Consider the following 12,116-nt stretch of genomic DNA (forward strand, 5'->3'; position numbering starts at 1 on the left):
TAGGCAGTCTATGTATTTGTCCTGTTTCTAGCAATATCCTTTTGGGCCAGTGCTTGAACCAGCATACTGGAATGAAAAGATCTTTGCTGAACTCATCAGGAGCATTTCTCTGTGCATGTGTGTGTGTGAGAGAGAAAGAGAGAGAAATATAAGAACAAGAATAAAGGAGGCTGCAATGAAAAAAGCAAAAGCAACTTAATTAAACAATTACTTCCTCTAACTGTTAATACTTTTCACATAGGCCTATTGCAAAGGAAAACCTCAATAACCCTAAATCTGCTACTATCAGCTTTAATTTTCATTTCAATCAGAGTTTTCCCAGCCCTGCTGTCCTTCTGTGTATTTGTTGCTTATCAGCATGCTATGAGAACAATGCATGAGAATATTGTATTTGACAATACTGCCACCTGGGCTACATCTGTAGTAAATTAAACAGTGCCAGGACAATGCCAAACAAATAGGAATTTAATTATTTGTAATGCTGCTCTGACAGATCCCTTTCTTAGTTTTATATTCGGCCAACTAATTTTCTCTGTCCCAAATAGTTCCCAGGCTTTGCAAGGGAATTAGCATGGACAAGGGATCATTTCTTATCACAGTTTAGATGGATCCAAACTGTTCTTGAAGATATGGCTGGAGCATGCCAGTTGACCTCATGGCTGGAGGAGGAGCCTTCACTATGCCTGGTTTGCTTTATAGATGTGATAAAGATTGGATGTAACCTCTTGAGGACTGGGTGAAGAAAAGAATAGGTTTTCTAGAAGTGTTTTTAGCCTCTTGGGGAAGGACCAAACCAATCCAATTAGCTGTCAGGAGGGGTCAGGAGTCCATAACATCTCCCAGGCATGCAGACATTTGGTTGTTTCTCTGAGGTCGGGGCCAGTCGTCAGTTCTCTGTGTTCATGATATACACTGAGCGGTCTGGGGCTGTCTTTGGCCAGGCTGAAAGACCACCTGCAAGAAATGCTTTGACTGCATAGCAGGACTTGAGGTACAGGAGATTTCTCTTCTAGATCTTTAAGTTTCCCTAGCCTGGTAGAGGTGATTTTGTTTTCCCTGATTATGGAGTGATGTGGTGAGTGTCCCATATTCAACCTCTGGACACATTCTGTCATTATGTGATCAAATGAAATTCCAGCTGCAGTTTAATTCAGACATTTTTAGGGCTGTGTTTTCTCTCATTTGTTGCCAGACTTATAATACCAGGCACTATATAAAAGCTAAAACACAACAGCTTCCGTAGGGAGTTTGCTGGCTGAAAGAAAAGCACACAGTGAAAAAAAATTGATGTGAGGTCCAGAGCAATAATAAATAAGTCAAAATCCTATGAACTAAGAAGTTCAATATCAGTTCTAGTTCAGTCTTACTCTTATACTGTGGTGGAGAAGGCAGTTAAATGATTATAAGTCTTGCTGATGTGAACCTTTTAAAGTATGTGAGCAACAAGTCCACTGACCCTGGGGCCTGTTTTGTGGACGGATAGATTATAAAAGAAGTACAATTAGGAGATGGAAACAGCATGCCTGGTTATTAAGGGTAGAATGAATGCACAAAAAATGAGGGCCAACAAAGAGGCAAGACTTTGCAGGTGAAGAAAAAGAATTTAAACTGATAGATCAGGTTCATAGAGTAGACAGGGGTTAAAGCTGAGATGACAAAATTTGAAGGATGGGCAAAGTGATTATTCATCCCTGCCAGAGCTCATACGCTTGACCAGATTTAGCCCACGCCAAGCAGTGCTTCCCTAGAGAACATCTGCTTAGCAGGGTATGGAAACAGCACAAGGCAGGGCACACTTCTGACAGACATCCAGCCTGTACTGGGGACAAAAGCTGTGCCAGACTAGCTTGATCTTGGGCACTGGTCTGTGCCATTTCCCATATGCAGTAGCTTCGGGGTTGAATGAGCCATCTAGATGTGTCAAGCTGGTTCCAACTCAGCAATATCTCCTGACATTTCCAAGCTTAAGTCTGGAGAACTTCAGCTGTGACAAGTTCCTATCACAGTTTTGAGTGTCATCTGTGCAGTGTTGCACTGGAATGAATGACAGATACATCACGTACTTAAAAAGGAAAATGAGATACTACATGTAAGTGATAGTTTGTGCTCTGCTACTTATGTAGATCACAGCGTCATTTTACTATACATTGAGCTTTAACAGAAGCAAATGTCTTTGCACTTTTAGAGCCTTTCATTTTTTGTCAATGTTTTCAGACCTGTTGACAGTGAAGACTTTTCTTGCTATGTTTTAGTTTCAGGTTCAGAGCAAGAGTCTTGATTTCTATTTAGACCTGTCTGTGATGCAGTAGTTTGTGTATTGATGTGTCCCTTGTGTGTGAACTGTGTTCCATACATTGTTAAAACACTTATATTGCAAATCATCTTATTTTCATAATCTCTTTGTTTGCAGTTCATTGTCCATTGAAGCATTCCATGCTAAGAACACGACTTTCTTCTATGTCCACTGGTGTAGGATGTTCTACCAGTAGCAAAGGGCAAGCAGAGGCCCTGTAGAGAGAGAGAAGGTGAATGACATGAAATGAATGCACTCATCCTCTGACACTTGCATTTCAGCATGAGTGAGAATGCTGTGATAATCTGCCTGACTCCCTTACTATGAGATATGAAGCGTTCATGAATGCAGTGTGCTCATGAATGAAGGCCATGCTTTTCATTTTTATGGTCAATAATAAAAATGGCAATTTCTAGGAAAAATGTAAACAGAAGAAACAAAGCCCTTTTATGTCTGTTGCTGAAGGAATAATATGGGTTTGGAGTACAGTTTAATCTCATACAAAGATTATCTGTGTAATACTGCAAGAGCCACCAAGACTCTAGATTAATTTATGCTTCATAAATGCAGAACACAAAAATTTAATCTCTTCAAGGGCTGAAATGACAAAAGCCTTTTTAAAAGACAATAGAAATAATGACATGGTGATAGTGATAAAATAGAAAAAAGTAAAAAGTCCTCATAATTAGGAAATAAACGAATCACTAAGACCTACTCATATCCGTCATACAATTCATAAACCTAAGGAAATTACTGGAATTCTAAGTTCCTTTCAAATATCTGCTATTGACCCTATTTATAACAGAATACAACCTTTCTGCAGGAAGGACATTTTATCTCTTTGTGCTCTCTATAGGTTTTTCTAGACAACAGGCTCTCTGACATTAACAAATGTAGTACAGCTACAAGAAAGAAATTAATTTTAACCCTAATTCTAATGGGAAATTGAGACAGAAAGAGATTAAGTGGATTGTCCAAATTTGCACAGCAATGCTTACAGCAAAGTCAAAATCTGACTTATGGATCGCATTGCATGACCTTTCCTTTAATTTTGAAAAATACTTTTTTTTTTTTTTCCCTCAAACACTTCACACCCACAAATGTTTAGTCTTGATTAACCTACTCCTAGCATTTTAGTCTAGTTTTGGCCAGTTTTGTTTTATGATGCTGACTTCTTGCAAGGGAAAATAATGTTATGCATTCATTCTGTAAGTGTTTCTGAATATATGTGTAAGATAGACCTTTGGATTAAATTAATAGCTTTTTCAAAAATATAAAACTATCCTTTTTATCTTGAAGTTAGCAGTAATATCTCCTACTTACTTATAAGAATGTAAAGGATCCTTCTGAATATTTTTGTTATAACTTTCATTACTTATAACTGATTCCAGTGCAGCCACATTAGAGGACAAGCATATGAGTTACACAATATAGGCAGATCATGTGAGCAATGTCTCCATGGAAACTGCCTAATTTGTGCTTTTATTTAATTAGAGTTGTCCATTACCTCTCCAAATGAAGTTTAATTTAAATTCATATGCCAGTCATTTTTTAAATTGTGTATGACTTTTCATCCATCACTTACTAAAATCTCTTGTAGGCTGTATTTTAGCAGACTGAGTTTATTTAACAATTGACTTTATAAACAGGGTGTTTATTTGACAGCTCAGCTTATCCAACATTCTTAACATCCTTGGAAGTAATTTTCTATGCAGTATCTGTGCTATACAACTCATTGTTATCAATTAGATATTCTTAACCTCAGAAATTATCAAAACCCCAGAACAGTTGCTTGAGAGATCCACATGAGTATACTCACTCATTTCGCTTGCTGTGAGATAATTGGGAAGAAATTGGAGTACAAATATAAAGTGTAACCTGACCAAGAAATATGCAAAATGCATATGTTTGTTAAATGGAGCATTGAAACAGGCAAAACTGTGCATCTATTGTATGCTGCACCACAAAAATCAGCTGGTCTCACTGAGGTACTCCTAAGAAAAGTCTGAGTAGGTTCGACCTTGCAGAAATGTCTGCCTGAGGGTATGATAACATGAACTGATGAGAGTTATTTGGAAGTCATCAGTCCTTGGTGGTGCAGTAGAAAAACATGGTTTGCAATACCTGATATTATATTTCTTTCAAGAGCTGCTGGTTCAATGTACAGTGAGAGGATATGAGGTACTCCATTATTTCCCAGTTCTTCTGGGGTGTCTTGCAACATACATAGACAATAAGAAAGAGGACAGTGGAAGGCTGTGTATACTCAATAATTCCCACCCACCTGAGACACCAGCAAATATGAAGAATAAGAAAAAAAAAAATTAAAAATGTAATATTGAGTAAATACATGAAACATATTACTGACATATTTTGTATCATAATGTATGTATTCTGAAGCAAATCTTGCATCTCACGGAATTGTTACTGACCCAGTTTTCCATTTGCAGCTCCAGTACAGAAATATCCAGACTAGGTGCCTGGTCCAAAATTACTTTATATGCCAGGATGACAAGAGGGCAATGCAGAGGCAACAAACTGCAGTTCTGAAAGGGGTATAAGCAGGGTAGCTCAGAGCTGCGCTCAGGCCATTCAGGTGGTTTCTGCATTCGTACAGAATATACATATCATCCAAATTTAAATACTCTTTCAGAATCACAGAAATTATCTCTGGGAAAAAAAGTAAGTGCTATTGATAGGAAAAAGTCATCATCACAGCATTATCACAGTTCACAGTGGCAGAATTGGAATGTTTGTGTATAAAAGGTAATAAAAGTGGCCTAAGAATCATGTGTGGGAAGTGCTAGAGGTGCAACTGGAGGACCAACAATAAGGAATAATTCTGGAATAATTGCATAAAGGCTAAAAGGCAATACAATTTAACGTGACTAAGAAAAATTGGAAAGAACAATGTAAAAGATGTTACAAAAAAAGTCATTTATGAATATTATGACAGTAGTGATTTGAAAATGTCTAGCAAAATTAAAATAATAATAATTAATAATATTACTAATAGAAGAACACTTGAAAAACTGGCAAAGGGATAGATACTGCAGATAATAGCAACTCAGCAACTTCACATTAACAAAGGTCCCAAATGGTAATAGGTCTCACTGACTGGATTTAAAAACTAGTGGAGAGTTATGTCTGGATGTAGAAAAATATCAGAGTTATTAAATAGCTACTTTGTTTCTGTCTTTTCAGAAGAAGAGGGTGGCGATCTGCTCAAGTCGGGCTTCAGTTTTCCAGGGACGCCAGAGGAGGAGCTAGGTACAGATACATCTCTCAGATACCTGGTACTGCTTGTGCACCCCGAGGCGGGCGCAGCCGCGGGCTGGGCACAGGAGGCTGCTCTGTGGCACAGCCTCGCCACCAAAAGAGTTCTCTCTTTTGAGAACTCAAAAGAAGGTGTTCAAGGAAATTACCGACCTTCCTTCTTTTGTCTTTTTGTCTTATCCTTTAGAGAACATCCTAAATGCAGAGTTTTCAGTGTTACTTTATCAATTTGAAATAATAACAGAAGCAAGAAGAAATCAAAAACTCTTAAAGCCCATGAGTGAAATCTTGATACTTCTGTCTTACAAAGCTAGTACTTTGTCCAACTGGCTTCACTTTCATACATTTAGATTGTGAAAAATCAAATTTCTGTTCCTGGAATTTTATACTCAGATTGTCACTGGTTTATGTGAAATCCATCAAAATTTTGATTTATATGTAATTACTTCATGTGGTTATTTTTAGAAAAGCAATATGGGAAGTGGTTTCTATGTGTTTGCTACTTAATGCTCCCTTTATTCAACATGAGCTTACTTACATTTCAGAAGTCAGTGTAAAGTAATTTTTCTTTTTCTACATATTCTCATGTTAATATATTGCAACGGTTTATTTTTTGCTATTAAGATATTGTTGTAGTTGACAAGAATATTACAAACTCTTGCCCTGCCCCTATTACTACTCAATGCTAGGAAGATAAATTGTAGTTGCCATGTTAAGGAAAACTACCCAAGCAGTTAGAACAAGTAGCATGAATTCAGACAGGCTGTGTCCTTACATTTAGCCAATCTCTTAAACAAGTAGTGTTGCCACTCAGTTGCACTCAAATCAGAGAGTGTCATAAATGTTCAATGTAAAATATCTGTACTGGACTTGTTTGTTCACTTAACATTCCAAACAAGTGAAAAAAAAAGCTACATTCTAAAGATTAGACACAACAATGTGTTAGGGAAAAGACTGAAGAAGCCTCAGGCAGCTTCTGCCTTAGTCAAAGTGGTGGAAAAGGGAAGATATCGTTAAATGTGAGACTTCCTAGGAATCTCACAAGTGGATCCTATGGAGCAGTCATGAAATTAAAAAGATTCTCAGCCTTCTTGGACATTTGCAGTTTTTTCACCCAGCTGTCCTATTTCACAGCACACAGGAAGGAGTTCAGATGCTCTGGGTTAGAGCACATCTCATCTGAGAACTGGAAAGTATTTCAGAGGTAGATGTCTAAACTGTAGATTTCAGGACTTCTTTTAGAGTCAATGAAGAGTAATCGACTTTTCTAGGACATAGCAGGTTTGGCCTACTTTAGAAGCTTAATGAAGAATGAGATAAGTCATGCTTTAGAAGTATGTCAAAATCGTTCTTCTTCCTATTTGTTTGAGAAAGAACTGCAGGATTTCTGGAGTCAGAGCAAATTATATACAAGTCAATAAAATTAAATGTCAGGTGTCTACAGGAGCAAGGACCCTCTCACAAAATAGGTAATCAAAGATTAACAAAAAGATATATTCTAACTGACCAATCATCCAGAATCCTGACTAGGAAGAAGATGGGGGATTAGTCAGAAATGAGAAACAGGGAAGTAAACAGCAATAAGAACAACAAGTAACAACTAGAGTAAAAAGAAATTAACCTGCTTTCAAAAATTTCAACTATTTATGGCTAAATGAATGAAAAAAAAAATATCCCAAAAGCAAGGAAAAATCTGTCCTTGCTCCTAAACTTTTTCCTTATTACATTCCTCTGAAAGTACCAAAGATTGCTAGATAATATATGGGATGAGGTGGATGTCTTTAATATTTTCTGAAGAAAATCCTGTCCTCCTGACAGGACCTAATTACCAAACTGGAGGTAGTCAAAGTGGACTGGATATCATCAGTAACGTGAGAACATGGTATCCCCTTCTCCCCTTCTCTGTCTCGCAGAGAGGATTATTGAAATTGGAAAGACTTTTAGAAAAGTTGTGGGATAGTGAGTTAAATTCTGTGTAGACAAACTCTGCAGTTACAGCTGTGCTAATGTGCTACACGTCTACAGATGGACAGGACATATCTGTCTTTCTGTCTTTGCCCCAGTGTTGTGTTCTATCACTTGAAGATTTGTGTTCAAATCAATGAACTGTATGTGTAACATAAGTGAAAAAACCGTGAACAGATTTTTCTCAGACTTCACTTTTTCTTGCTGTTGCACATGTATCAAGTTAATTATTCATTGGAGAGAAATTTGATTCTGGGTGGATACTCTAATCCCTGGACTATGGAAATGGGCTTGTTTCTTTTCTGTATATACATAACCCAATGACTATGTCATAATTTTGTATGAGCAGCCTCAATCTGACAGACTGCTAGAGACCCCAAAGAAAACACAGAAAGGGCTGTCCTTGAGAAGTAAAACAAATTGCCCTAAGTCAAGACAGAGTCAGGATGATGTTCTTTGAGGTAGCTCTAACTGCAGGGCCATTCATTATTCTAGACTCTCGTTGTCCCAAGGAGCTTCCAGTTATGATCTCTCTGGTGCTGAAAGATCTCTGGCTCCAGGTCCTTATTTGTAAAATTGGTTCAGAATTTCCTAGTGAGGTTTGGGGCTTTGGTGGGGTTTAATTAATGTTTGCACAGTATCACACCAGAGAGAAAATGCTGAATAGTCATTAAAAAATATTTTTAACAAAATTATCCACTGCCTTAATTGGAAAAATGTGTCAAGGGATAGGACTGATCTCAACTCTTTCCCACTATTGATTCTGTAAAAGACCTCATTAGTTAAAACAGGCAGAAGTGTAATCTATTCCTTCAAAAAAAAGCTTATCAAAGCATTAACAGTCAGTTTTTGAGAACAATACTTCATAGTTTTTCCATAACATTTATTTGTTACCATACCTCAGGGTGATAAATATTGTTACAAGATTCACATTTACAGCAAAAATTCCTATCCTTTTCACTAGGAATATCTCAAATAAGAAATCTGTTTAACCAAATAAAAAAAAATAAAGGTAGCAGGGCATGGTGATGGAAGCAAGAGATCTGATGTATGATCTCAAGCAGCTCACTGTAAGACTCACTGAAACTGGAGTTCTTTCATTCCAAGCTTTCTTCTATCTGGTGTTTATATTATCTAATCAATGTTACTGTATTAAAAAAAATAAACAACCACTATCTGAAAATTTCTATGATATCTGAAAATTGCTCAGATTTGTTTACTTTAGGAATGTGAAAGGTAAGGCAGTATTGTGCTTTAGGTGTCAAAAGCAAATAGTGCAATCTTAACAATAGACACAGAAAAATGCTGTGTTTGAATGGTATTCAAATAGTTAAATGTGAACAGGGAAGATGGGATGAACTTCTCTTTAAACCTATATTTTAATAGGTAGTACATGCACAGAGTAAAGACAGAAAAATAGATTATTGAAAAATTATTTAAACTCATTTTTACAGGTAAGGAAAACATTTACTTTACACAAGTTTTATAGTTAGCAGCTTCTAATGTGAAGCAAAGAAAGAGAACTTGCACTAAAGGCTTTTTACTGCAGTAAATTGCTGTTTTCTCTTTGGGAATGGTTATTGAGTTGATATTAAGGAAAAGGTTGAAAAATGTAAAATAGGTTGCAGTTACTAATAATGCTCTTAACATGCTCAAATTGCAAAGTAAACTGTAAGGGAGTTTAAGGGCAGGTTACAAAAATGTATTTTCATTTCACAGTTGATGTTTTTGATTAATTGGTAAGGTCCAAATGTCAGACAGTAACTCATGGTTATTCAATCACTGTTGATTGCATGATCATGCCTTTATGACCTTATGTGATGGAAGGAAGAAAGGACATGGCTGTTCTTGAAATGAAAGCATGAATAAAGTCCTGACTTTTCAGTCTGTCTGTCCTTCTACCGTATTATCCCTCCTTCCTCTGTGCAGTCAGTGTCTGAACACTTCTCAAGGGTTTTAGCTTCATGTACCACGAACTACAGGAAATTTTCCCAAGGACAGAGGAGGGGTTGTCAGTGAGCTCTTCACTCTCATCTGTTTCACATCCATGCCACGGTGCACCCTTCCCCAGAGCATCCAGGGATGGTTAAACATCTGTAGACTGACTGGAGCTGGTGTTCAGTCAGACACATGGCTTGGCCGCACAGAGTAACCACTACAGTGACACTCATCCCAGTAATCAGCAGGCACAGTGATACTCTGGTCTAAATTCTTAGATGGACCACAGACTGAATGTTTCCCTGGTTTGTGACACTAACACTCAGAGGTACAGAAATTTTATTCTAGTCCTATGGGGAATTGAAGTAGGGAGCCTACAAGAGATATGCACAAAGGATCACTGCAAACCAGTGAGGGAAGGTCAAGCCTCTCCATGGCAACTGACACCCCTGCCCATGGCCTTGTCCTGAACCATACAAATAATTCATGGCTGGTAAAAAACTTGACTGCAGATTTCCCATGTTAATCCTCTAACCACAAGGTTATCTTTCTGTCATATAATAAAAATACATAGCCACGTGGTATGACAGTTTAAAAGTCTTTCAAATTTACAAATGGTTTTAAATATGATGTGCCCAAAATTATTCAGTACCACCCTATAAATTGTTTACTGTGAGTAAATGAACAGATACTGCAAAAAAAAAAAAATCCTTTCTTATTTTTCATATCCCATCGTATCTTGAAATAATTCCACTTCATATCCTTCATTTTTCTGTACCTAAAACTTTAGTGAAGAAGCTTATTGATATGATAATCAAGACTGTAGAAAACATTAAGGAAATAATAGGAAACGTTTTTCAGAAAATAAATTTTGAACTTTAAATTCCTTTCAGCTATGCTTGAGAATTTATTCTGTAAATTTCTTTCAGTCATAGAACAAAATAATGTCATATGGTCTGATAATATAAAAACATGCTAACTGTCCAGCATTTTAATTTTAGGTTCTTGGAAACAAATGCTTACTGACAATCTGCAGATCAGAAACTATTTTTAAAAAATAAATACCTCATAATGTCAAATTACTGCAAAAATCCCATTTAGCCCAAGGTCAATTCACAAACAGGCGAAGATATTTGTAAGGATGTAAGAATAATCAAATAGGATATTTGTAATGAATTATTCATTCATTTCTACTACAGAAAATAAAGGGGGTTATGCATTCATAAACAAATATTTCTGTTCTAAATGATTTCACATGTGGGATGTTAGCAAAGAAAGGACATTTTTCTCTCCCTCGTGGCCTGCTGACCTCTGTAACACCTGGGTGTGTACCTGACACGCAACATTTACCTTCCCATAAAGAGAGTGACCACTGCAACAGAGATGAGATGATGATGATGATGATGATGATGATGATGATGATGATGATGATGATGATGAGATGCGATGAGATGAGATGAGATGAGATGAGATGAGATGAGATGAGATGAGATGAGATGAGATGAGATGAGATGAGACACTGACTTCTTAGCTACACCTGCCTTCCTCAATGCGTATCTTCACTGGATTCTGCCTTGTCAAAAGGATGAACTGTGAAGCCTTTTAAATGTACTTCTATGATGAGCAGCTTAAATGGTGCCCTCTAGATTTCCTCAGAAAAAGTTACCATGCTCTACCTCCACATTCATCATTGCCTGCTTAGGTTCTGTTGGGAGTGGGAAAAATTTGGCACAACCAGGGTGGTGGAGATGTTTCCAGTGTGGAGGTAGATGACCACAGTTTTCTGTCAGAGTGCTGGGCACATAGGTCACTGTCTTCCCAAGGGAATTTGCACTGGTGGAAGCAGTGCAGCAGCGCAAACGTCAGCAAAGATTTCTAACGCAATCCCAGCGTTCACTGCTGAGTGTTCAGTTGTCACCTCTCATTGTTCAACTTCTTGTTTTTCCACCTATTTATAATGTAATTTTTCTTCATAAGAGAAAGCAGCATATTGAGATGCCTTGTCTCAAACTCACCCAGAGTGGGGGTACCTAAACCTCCATCTTATCCCAGGAACAGGAGTCACTCTTTGGGCCTTCCCTGCCACATGGAAAATCTGGGCACTAGTGATTGTGGGGAAAGGCAATTAATGTTTGCAGTGCTTGTCACAGATCCAAAACAGAGCTCAGCCAGGCAGAAAAGAGACAGCACCCTGATTTGAAAAATTCCCAATCTGGAGGTTATGTAAAGAGGAAGATTGTCTGCCTGTTACTATGGCAACAGGTTTAAAAGGGATCTTGTCACCAGGCTGCTATTTCTTCCTGTACCCCATAGGAAAATCAGGATGTGTCCTCCTCCATCTCAGTGGGTTGAACTGAACAGAAAAGTTCACTATACAATGGCAAAACAGCAAGAGGCTGCACCAAGAGTGCATACCTGCACAGATAATGATGAACTCCAAAAAGTAAAATAAATTTTTGGGTCAGATCATGGCTAAAACTAAAATTTTTAGAGAATCAAAAGTATGCAAAGAACTGATGCTGACGCAAACTGAAAATCAAACAATTTTCTTCAGTTTTGATAATTTAAAACCTGGATTAATGTTTAAAAAACCCAGAAATATAAAGGTAATTTTGAAATAAAATGGTATTTTAAATTGAGCAGT

General features: G+C 37.3%; 1 protein-coding gene across 1 annotated transcript in view; it reads left to right on the forward strand.

The window, feature by feature from the left end:
* Nucleotides 1-12,116, forward strand: part of DLGAP2 (DLG associated protein 2) — a 370,745-nt gene that overhangs the window by 265,257 nt on the left and 93,372 nt on the right. Inside the window, exon 3 of the mRNA XM_058835087.1 lies at nucleotides 5,498-5,563. The gene's annotated coding sequence lies outside the window, so the exon portion shown is untranslated. The remainder of the gene's footprint in view (nucleotides 1-5,497; nucleotides 5,564-12,116) is intronic.

Source organism: Poecile atricapillus, chromosome 3 (assembly GCF_030490865.1).
Source record: "Poecile atricapillus isolate bPoeAtr1 chromosome 3, bPoeAtr1.hap1, whole genome shotgun sequence".
Taxonomy (NCBI): Eukaryota; Metazoa; Chordata; class Aves; order Passeriformes; family Paridae; genus Poecile; species Poecile atricapillus.